The sequence below is a fragment of the Bombina bombina genome, chromosome 4 (assembly GCF_027579735.1).
Source record: "Bombina bombina isolate aBomBom1 chromosome 4, aBomBom1.pri, whole genome shotgun sequence".
In the NCBI taxonomy this organism is placed as follows: domain Eukaryota; kingdom Metazoa; phylum Chordata; class Amphibia; order Anura; family Bombinatoridae; genus Bombina; species Bombina bombina.
Window position 1 is genome coordinate 290,976,339 of NC_069502.1, and position 12,037 is coordinate 290,988,375.

Consider the following 12,037-nt stretch of genomic DNA (forward strand, 5'->3'; position numbering starts at 1 on the left):
GTTGCAAAGTGGGCGGAGTTTGATCATATATAATGCTTTATATGTACAAAACTAAACTGGCACTAATTTTATTTTTTGAGCACAAATCAGCAGAAACACAGCACAAATGAATGGAATATTTTTATTCACATTTTAAAACATGGAGTGCCAACTTTACACAGCTGAGGTGAATTGGATGGTGGGTTACATAACTTTCATTGACAAAAAATCTAACTACTTATAACTAAAAAAACAAAGCAGCACAAATACAAAATGTTAACGGCACAAACGCTTTTGGCTGTTGTAGGGGGGCTGGGTGACCTTTATAAAATCGTTAATTAATCAAAAACGAAATGAGATAGAACAGAGATTTAAAGCACACAAACCAGCACAAACGCAGCACTAACCAATCAGCCAGTTTCATGTGTTTTGACTGTAGTAGGGGGGCTGGGTGACCTTTGGTGACCTTTATTAAATTGCTAATAAATCGAAAACGAAACAAGATAGAACAGAGATTTAAATGGCACAAACCAGCACAAACGTAGCACTAACCAACCAGCCCGGTTTCATGTCTTTTTGCTGTTGTAGGGGGGCTGTGTGACCTTTGGTGACCTTTATTTAATCTGTAATAACTCAAAAAACAATTGCTATTATCTTAAAAATAAAAGCAGCACAAATCTTAATTGTTGCGTCACAAATCAGCACAAACGTAGCACTAACGTAACACAGTGGATTTTTTATTTGTGTCAATTGTAGGGGGGGCAGCTTCACACAGCCCCATTGCCATCCACAAACTGCTCATGCAACTGTTCACCAGTGATTTCACAAAATACTTGCATGCCTTTTTATCAGTGTCTTTGTATATCAGTTGCAGATTTTACTATTAAAAATACTGTTCACTGTAAGCTATTTTGGAATGCAATTAATCAAAACTAGTATTAAAATAATATCAAAAGTAATTAAATAATTTCAAATAATAAGGACATTACATTTGGTTTCAGGTCAAAACATAAGCTAGGCTTCATTTTAAAAGAGCATACATTATAATGCCAATTCTAACTTTTAAAAAGTGTATTATACTGAGCCAGTTCTGAGAAATCTTGTTGTATAATGCTAAACAAATTAAAAAACAAATGAAATAATGATGAATTATGTATGTCTCTCTAAGGGGATACACACTATATGCTCAAATGTATGTGGACACCTTACCATCACACCTACATGAGCTTGTTGCAACTCCCATTCCAATACTAAGGACATTAATATGGAACCCTGCCTCCCCCCCCCCCCTTGTAGCTATAACAGGCACTACTCTTCTGGGAAGGCTTTCCACAAGATTTTCAAGTGTCTGTGGGAATATGTGCCCATTCAGCCAAAAGAGCATTTGTGAGCTCAGGCACTGCTTTTGAACAAGAAGATATGGCTTGCAATCAATAATTCAATTCATCCAAAGGGTGTTCAGTGAGGTTGAATCAAAGGCTCTATCTAGACCACTCCAGTTTCTCCACACTAAACTCATAAATGTATGTCTTCATGAACCTTGTGTGTTGCATAGGGGCACAGCCATGCTGGAACATGAAAGGGCCTTCCCTAAAATGTTGCCACAAAATTGGAAGCACCCAACTGTCTAAAATGTCCCGTAGGATTAAGATGACATTTCAGTGGAAATAAGGGGCCTAGCCTAAACACTAAAAAAACATGCTCTAGACCATTGTCCCTCCTCCACCAAAGTTTACAGTAGGCATTTTTCCATATTGTTCTATCAGACAGCTAGATAGCAAGTAATAGTTCATCACTCCAGAGAACACATTTATAACACTGCTCCAGAGTACAGTGATGGTATGCTTTACATCACTCAAGCCAATGCTAGACAGTGCACATCTTGATGTGAGGCTTGTACACAGCTGCTCGACCATGGAAACCCATTTGATGGAACTCCTGACACACAGTTCTTGTGCTGATGTAGTTTACAGAGGCAGGTTTGAATTCTGTAGTAAGTGATGCAACAGCGATTTTTATGCACTATGCACTTCAGGAGTCAGGTGCCTCAATCTGTGATTTTGTGTGCTCTATCACTTTGTGACTGGGCTGTTGCTGCTCCCAGATATTTCCACTTCACAATAATAGTGCTTACAGTTGATCAGGACAGACCAAGTAGGGAAGAAATGTCACAAATTAACTTGTGACAGTTGTGGCATTCTATGACAGTACCATGTTTAAAGTCACTGAGCTCTTCAGTATGACTCATTGTATTGCTAATGTTTGTCTTTGGATATGTAATGGTTATGTGCTGGATTTTATGCACTTTTTAGCTATGTGCATGGCTGAAAATACCTACATTCAGTGTAGGTAAATATTTTTTAATGCCCTTTTAGAAAGGTCCACATGTTACCACATCAAAGAACTTGTGGGTTCCTGTTATACAGACAGACTTCATTATAAATATGGTTTTAACATAGAGACTGAAGCCTTTTTGTAGCCATTTTGGTTTCTGGCGTTACTTCTTATTAAAGTGAAAGAAGAGACAAAAGAGGTGGAGAGTATGGAACGTGAACTTTGCTGTCTAGTATACCACTGAGCTGAAAACTCTTCCCTTGACAAATATGACTGTAGCCATTCTAAGATGATTGCTGCCAGAAATAAGTTATAAAGGAACTAATGGATGGTTTTCTTAAATTCTGGTAAACATGGATATATCATCTGATGATAATTGTTTTTTTGCTACTAAATATGTAACAAGACTTCCCATAACTCTATGAGAAGGGTAAACAAAGATGTTATGTCTGTTTCAAAGAGGATTAGAGTTTCTAAAATTAAATCTAACCTCTAATTACTATTGGATCACTAATATGATCTCATCATTTTTGTTCATACTTCAAGAATGGAAAGAATATTTTTTATTTTGGTGATATTTTTTTTTTTAGTGGATAAGCACCAAATATGTGTGTCCTCAATAAACTATTATTAAAAAGAGCTAATAGCTGATAAGACACATATGTACTGTACTAAGCAAATGTCTTAGGCCACCATTAGATTTGTATTTTTAGTAAAGTTTTTGACCATCCATTTTTATTTTTTGGTCTCTTTATCACGATGCAAACAAAAATTACAGGAAATATCTACACAAAATATAAAAAAAACACAAATTTCAGAACAAAATGGCTTTTTCAGGCAAAATTAAATATAAAGAGGCCTACTTATCAAGCAGTCAACTTTCTTGCATTCGACGGCACCAATACACTCGCCTGACATCGCCTAACTCCGCTGCCGCGGACCTGAATACGTTCTCCATATTTAACAAAAAAGCTGACAAAAAGCTGCGCACCAAGTACGGGGCGATGAGCAGCGGACTGTTGCTAACAGTCATCGATCTTGCTGCTCTTCGGCTTTTCCCCAGCTTTATTTGTATACTGTCACTAAGCACCCACACTATACTAAACTGTTTAACCCCTATCCTGCTGCTCCCGGGCCCTGCCGCAACTAAATAAAGTTATTAACCCCTATCCCGCTGCTCCCGGAGCCCACCTCCACTCTAATAAACTTATTAACCCCTATTCCTCCGCTCCCGGAGCCCACCGCCACCTACATTATGTTAATACCCCTTAATCTGCTGCCCCCTACACCGCCGCCACCTACATTATGTTATTAACCCCTAATCTGCTGCCCCCTATACCGCCACCACTCTAATAAAGTTATTAACCACTATTCCTCCGCTCCTGGAGCCCACCGCAACTAAATAAAGTTATTAACCCCTAAACCACCAACCCCCCACATCGCCATAAACTAAATTAAACTATTAACCCCTAAACCTAACAACCCGCTAACTTTACATTACATTTTAACTCATCCCTATCTTATAATAAATTTAAAGTTACCTTTAAAATTACATTAAACTATATTAAATTAATAGATAAGAAACAAAAAGCGATCCAAGGGCAAGTTAAAAACAAGTACTTTATTCTTCGAAAAGTTTAAAATTTCCAGGAGAGTCCAGGATACATGTTAGTATAGCATCACAGGCAAACTGAAGGCTAACATGTTTCAGCTAGAATGCCGTACTCATAGCTAATTCAGTATACCTGTGGTGCCTATTTAAAAGCAAACCTTGTAGATAATTGGTCAACAAATGCACCAATGCCTGTATAGATATACAACAATGTTGGGGATTACCCTTAGCTTAGATTACACCTAATATATCAAACCCCAACATTGTTGTATAGCTATACAGGCATTGGTGCATTTGTTAATCAATTATCTACAAGGTTTGCTTTTAAATAGGCACCACAGGTATACTGAATTAGCTATGGTTACGGCATTTTAGCCGAAACATGTTAGCCTTCAGTTTGCCTGTGATGCTATACTAACATGTATCCTGGACTCTCCTGGAAATTTTAAACTTTTTGAAGAATAAAGTACTTGTTTTTAACTTGCCCTTGGACCGCTTTTTGTTTCTTATCTGCTTATGGACCAAACTTCCAAGAGGCAAGGGGAGCTTGATTCCATACTCGTTTGACACAGCGGTTGACAGGACACATTGATTGCACAGACTACGGCAATAACGGAGCGACTGGACACGCCCCCTGATCTATGTGACGCTGCCGTGGGTAGCAGAAGATTGGAGCGGAATATCTGGAGGCTGGAGGCTTTGGAGCTCGGGCTGCAGACACACTACAGAGCGGTAAGTGGAAACAGCCACAGGCTGTCAGAGCACAGGCTGCTCACTACATTATCCACTACCGTTTGTGTACCGAAGATCCCTTGTTCACAGCGTAGCACTCTTCATGTGTGTATATACGCTGGGCCTCTCCAGACTCCCCTCACTGCTTTGACTGCTTACGTAACTTTGGAACTGGAACTCTGTTATGTGATGCTATTTTGCTATTTGCACACGGATTGTCACCGCTTTTGATTGATAATTTGGCACCACATAGTGCTGATATTTACTGCACGAGTAAGCATTTAGTCTAAAGGACTGTATAAATCGTTCACCACAATATTCAGTGAATCCCTTCCTTGTAACTGTGTATATATTAAATTAATAATTAATCTATCCTAATTTTTATACTAAAACTACATTAAACTATATTAAATTAATAATTAATCTACCCTAATTTTTATACTAAAACTACATTAAACTATATTAAATTAATAATTAATATACCCTAACTTTTATACTAAAATTACATTAAACTACAAATTAAATTAACTATATTATATATTTAAACACCTAACCCTACTCAAATAATTTAAATCTACACTAAAAAATTACTAAGTTACCAAGAACTAACAACTAAGTAACACAAAAAAATAAACACTAAGTTACAAAAAGAAAAAAGAAATTATCCAAGCTTTAAAATAATTACACCTAATCTAACGGCCCTATGAAAACAAAAAAGCCCCCCAAAATAAAAAAATCCCTAGCCTAAAATAAACTACAAATAGCCCTTAAAAGGGCCTTTTGCGGGGCATTGCCCCAAAGTAATCAGCTCTTTTACCTGTAAAAAAAAAAAATACAAACAACCCCCCCAACAGTAAAACCCACCATCCACACAACCAACCCCCCAAATAAAAAGCTAACTAAAAAAACTAAGCTCCCCATTGCCCTGAAAAGGTCATTTGGATGGGCATTGCCCTTAAAAGGGCATTTAGCTCTATTGCAGCCCAAGTCATAATCTAAAACTAAAACCCACCCAATACACCCTTTAAAAACCTAACACTAACCCCAGAAGATTTACTTACAGTTTTGAAGATCCGACATCCATCCTGCAAGAAGCCGGGAAAAGTCCTCAACAAAGTGGCCAAAGTTTTCATCCAAGCCCACAGAAGTCTTCATCTAGACGGCATCTTCTATCTTCATCCATCCGGCGCGGAGCGGCTCCATCTTCAAGACATCTGACGCGGAGCATCCTCTTCTTTCCGACGACTACCGACGAATGAAGGTTCCTTTAAATGACGTCATCCAAGATGGCATCCCTTAGATTCCGATTGGCTGATAGAATTCTATTAGCCAATCGGAATTAAGGTTGAAAGAATCCTATTGGCTGTTGCAATCAGCCAATAGGATTGAGCTTTCATCCTATTGGTTGATCCAATCAGCCAACAGAATGCGAGCTCAATCCTATTGGCTGATTGGATAAGTATAATGTAGGTGGCAGCGGTGTAGGGGGCGGCAGATAAGAGGTTAATAAGTATAATTAGGTGGCGGCGGTGTAGGGGCGGCAGATTAGGGGTGTTTAGACTCGGGGTACATGTTAGGGTGTTAGGTATAAACTTAAATTTTATTCTCCCGTAGAAATCAATGGGATATTGGGCAGCAGCAAACATGAGCTTTCGGTGCTTTCAGACTCCTATTGATTCCTATGGCATCCCCCACCTCCGCGGATTGAAAACCAGGTACGCTGGGCCAGAATAGTGGTGAGCGTATCTGGTAGATTTTTGATAACTAGCAAAAGTAGTCAGATAGTGCCGAATTTGCATTCGGAACATCTGTAGTGACGTAACCATCGATCTGTGTCGGACTGAGACCGAAGGATCGTATGTTATGTCACAAAATTCTACTTTTGGCAGTCTGTAGCCTTTGATAAATAAGGCGAATCAAGCTCTCCACAATTACGCTTCGGAATTCCAGCATATTTGCGGTTGACGGCTTGATAAATAGGCCCCTTAGTGTTACATCACTTGGCACTTAGCACATCTTGAACTCTTTTGAGGAGACTGTCATGACTGTCAGTGTTTTATGAGCTGTTTGCTTGGGATCGTTAACATGCTGAACAATAAAACCATTCCCAATCAGAAAGGAATGGCATGATGAATTAAAACCTGTCTGTACTTTTCAACATTCATGATCAGATCAATTCGGACAATATCGCCAACACCACTGGCAGAAATACAGCCCCAAACCAGGACCCTCCCTCATGTTTCACTGAAGTCCGCTAGCACTCCTTCTTCCATCTCTTCTCCTCACATATTGTTGATGATTGGACCCAAAAATTTCAAACTTTTTTCACTCCGTAAATTACGGACCGTAATACACTTTTCTATTGATCTTCATTTCAATCGGTGTGAGCTTTAGCATATCTTAGCCTTTTAATTCTGTTCCCCTTCTGAAAAAGTGGTTTCTTGGCTGCTACCTTTCCACAAGGACCATTCCTAATCAAGATACTTCAGACTGTAGAAAGGTCAACTTGGCATCAGAATTAAGCTGCCAGATGCTGAGCCTTGCTGGACTTTTTACGGCCTGTCAAAGAATAAACTCTGAGAAACTTCTCATCAGATTTTGAAAGTTTTCTTGGCCTTTCAGTCATTTATTTTTCCTTGACCTTTCCTAATTCTTCATATTTCTTTATAACAGCTTGAATACCACTTTTGAATATCCGATTATGTTTGCTGATTTCTCTTTGAGAGTGGCGTTGCTGACGCAAAAGTATGATTTTATGTCTGTCAAATTCTTTGATGTTTGGCATTTTGAATGGAATGATGTGATTGAAAGCTGGTCTTATTAGCATGCTTCCAATGAATTAAACTTATATCAAATGTGTACGCAATGCTCAAGTATGTTTTGCAAAAACCTGGTGTAATAAAACTTTTTCACAGTAGTTATTTTTACATGAAATAGTAGGACAAATTCAGGTGTTAGCAATTATATTTATTAGGGTTCTATTCCATTTAGGCTTACGAGAGCCAGGTTCCTGCTATTGCTAAAGTGTAAGGGGAGGTCACACTAAATTCTTGCCACTTTAGCCTATAGAAGCAGTTTTGTTATTTTTTTTTTCTGGTTTTTATACTACATACAAATATCTTGTATTTTCTGGTTGTATTCTAATAAAGAGACTGAGAAATAATTATATATGGTCATTATACCATTGCTAAAACAACAAATCTAATGGTGGCCCAAGACTTTTGCATAGCACTGTATTTTCAGTGGCTTTATTTCACCATAATTCTCCATAATAGGACAAGGAGGTAGCCATGCAAACCATTCAGAACTATTCAAAATTAGTGATGTCTGGAATAGTTCGCCGGCGAATAGTTCACGGCGAACATAGCATGTTCGCGTTCGCCGCGGACGGCGAACCTATGCCATGTTCGGTCCGCCCCCCATTCCTCATCATTGAGTAAACTTTGACCCTATACCTCACAGTCAGAAGACACATTCCAGCCAATCAGCAGCAGACCCTCCCTCCCAGACCCTCCCACCTCCTGGACAGCATCCATTTTAGATTTATTCGGAAGCTGCATTCTTAGTGAGAGGAGGGACAGTGTAGCTGCTGCTGATTTAATAGGGAAATCGATAGCTAGGCTAGTGTATTCAGTGTCCACTACAGTCCTGAAGGACTCATCTGATCTCTGCTGTAAGGACAGCACCCCAAAAAGCCCTTTTTAGGGCTAGAACATCAGTCTCCTTTTTTTTTTTTTTCCTGTGTAATCTAATTGCAGTTGCCTGCCTGCCAGCGTGTGTGTCAGGCTTACAGCGTATACTGTGCCCACTTGCCCAGTGCCACCACTCATATCTGGTGTAACAGTAGTGTACATTTAAAAAAAACAACACTTTTTTGACTGTGAAATAATAGCAGACAGCTACCAGTACCCAAGATGGCCACCAATAAGGCAGATGGGGAGGGTTAGAGAGCTGTTTTGGGGGTGGGATCAGGGAGGTTGGGGGCTAAGGGGGGATGCTACACCACAGCATATGTAAATATGCTAAAAAAAAAAAAACTTTTATTTTAGTACTGGCAGACTTTCTGCCAGTACTTAAGATGGCGGGGACAATTGTGGTGTGGGGGAGGGAAGGGAGCTGTTTGGGAGGGATCAAGGGGTCTGATGTGTCAGGTGGGAGGCTGATCTCTACACTAAAGCTAAAATTAGCCCTGCAAGCTCCCTACAAACTACCTAATTAACCCCTTCACTGGTAGCCATAATACACTTGTGATGCGCAGCAGCATTTAGCGGCCTTCTAATTACCAGAAAGCAACGCCAAAGTCATATATGTCTGCTATTTCTGAACAAAGGGGGTCCCAGAGAAGCATTTACAACCATTTGTGCCATAATTGCACAAGCTGTTTGTAAATAATTTCAGTAAGAAACCTAAAGTTTGTGAAAAAGTGAACAATTTGTTTTTTATTTGATCGCATTTGGCGGTGAAATGGTGGCATTAAATATACCAAAATGGGCCTAGATCAATACTTTGGGTTGTCTACTACACTACACTTAAGCTAAAATTAACTCTACAAGCTGCCTACATGCTCCCTAATTAACCCCTTCACTGCTGGGCATAAAACCTGTGTGGTGCACAGTGGCATTTAGCAGCCTTCTAATTACCAAAAAGCAACGCCAAAGCCATATAAGTCTGCTATAATGGCATGTCTGGCACACAGTGTTGGGGCAAGGGTCCATCTGACCACTGATACCTGGTCTGCAAAGCATAGTCAGTGCAGGTATATCACCTACATTGTGCACTGTGAAGCAGGCGTAACCCTTACACTACCTGATCGATACAACATCATACCTGATGTTTTAAAGCACGTTATTCCAAACAATTTAGGAATGTTAGGTGATTTATGCCCTTTATGGATTAAAACCAGACTCTGCATCAACTATGTCATTTTCCATGGGAGTTTTGCCATGGATCCCCCTACGGCATGCCACAGTCCAGGTGTTAGTCCCCTTGAAACAACTTTTCCATCACTATTGTGGCCAGAAAGAGTCCCTGTGGGTTTTAAAATTCGCCTGCCTATTGAAGTCTATGGCGGTTTGCTGGTTCGCCAGCATACATTGTGTGTTGTGTGCGGCTGTAGGTTGACATGGTCCTGGGACTATCACCATTTGGCAAAATGCTGTAACACCACTCTTCATTTACTTTTAATCTAGCTGTGTGCTTGCAATAAGAGGGTGCCAGACTTTTTATGTGCTGTATATATATATATATATATATATATATATATATAAAATCTATTTTAATATTTTATAATGTGTTTTAACATTTAAATATGTACTTACTGCAATTATTTTATATTCCAATGTTCTTCACACAGGATTAAATGTTCTATATATATATATACAATAGGTATATATATATAGGTATAGATATATATAGCTAAATAGAGAAAGAAAATATTTAAAAATAAAATTAATATATATATTAAAAACACAGAAAAACACATTATAGTAAATAAAAAATGTTAAAAGGTATTTGAACGGAAAGGGCTCAAATGTGTGTATATGTATGTATGTATATATATATATATATATATATATATATATATATATATATATATATATATTTATATGTATTTATATATGTATATATAAATACACAAACACATATATATATTTATATATATATCCCGCAGACTTCAATGGAACGTGCAAACTAAAAACAACTACAATTCATAGCTCTACACTAATCTGGCCAACATTAGACCAACTACTCTCGCCCAAAGGTAGTTATGAATATTTCACCTTCCAATGTTCTTCACATAGAAGATTTTTATTTATTTATTTTAAAACATATATTCTATATATTTATTTATTTTTGTAATATATATATATATATATATATATAAATATATATATATATATATATATAAATATATATATATATATATATATATATATATATATATATATATATATATATATATATATATATATAAATATCTATCTAAAAATACATAGAACATTTTCCTCTATGTGAAGGACTTTGGAATGTAAAATATTTACATTACATACACAGTAATATTACAATTGATTAAAAATTATTTTTCATGTTTTCAAGTATTTGAGTTGAGAACGGGCTGCAAAGTATAAATACACATGTGCCCAAGCACACGCCTGAGTACGTCATGCCCCCTGCAATGGCCGTCACTCCTCCCCGCTTTCTATCTGCTGCCTGGGATGCTACCGCCCGCCTTTAGGGTGTAACAATGCTCAAACCTTATTGGACCCCCAGCCCATCCAGGCGAACACCAAGATGCCACTGGGGGAGCTGAAAATCATTACATGCCCTGGACTTACCCAAAGACTATAGGTTGACTAACCCTGTCCGGCCCCAGGGAGGACTAACTATTAATTAATTACTACTAATTTATTGCCTCTGCAAAGGGTTGGGTGCGTGGGTGAAGATCCGTGATGTTTCTGAAGAGAAAGAGGGCCTCAAACTTCCAGAATCCGCTTCTTATCTGTGAGTAGAGACCCCTCCCTTAGATCTGCAACAGTGTTGCAAATCTAACACTCAGCTCCACTCACACTCCTCCTCCCTAAAACCTTAACCCTTAAGACGTTCCAGGCTAATCTGGAGCCCTTCACTTTCATAAGGGGCTTAAAGGCTCAATATTGTGTGGGTGCAGCATCTAAATTCAATACTTAACTATAATACATAAATAATGACACGACAACCAGATGGAGGTAAGACCATGTAGGTCAATTTTATTAACAAGAGGCACTCCTTGTATGATTTATTCTAAAGCATCAAGGCCTTCTCCAAACTCTTAACTTTTTCTCATTTACCTAAGTACGGGTAAATGACTATAACTCAACTTTAATTAAACAGTTGAGCGGCAATGTCTAACTCTATATAAACCCATGTGATGCGGGAAGCAGCCCCCCAGGCAAATGAAACAAAGCAGAGCCCGGCTACAATGCGTTACCAGATAGAAGGATAAATACTCGAGCTGTTCGGCCCTCCGCAACCCAGGAGGCGCTTTCCCCAAGCACGCGCCTGAGTACGTCACACCCCCTGCAATGGCCGTCTCTCTGCCCCGCTTTCTATCTGCCGCCTGGGGTGCTACCGTCTGCCACAAGAAGATAACTGTCCTGACATATTCTTGCCGCCAACACTAACTGCAGGATAACTCAACCTAGGGTTTTTTTGTCAAAGTGCCTCACAACAAAACCTCCCAAATCTGAAACTACCTTGCCTACATCCCTATTTATCTTTTTTCGGACCCCAAATGCTGCTTTATGACTTGCCATATGTCTCCAGTGCAATCTGGGAATGATGTACGACCACCCCACTTTCAGACCAGGCAACCAAGCATGCAGCCATCTAATATTGGCCCCC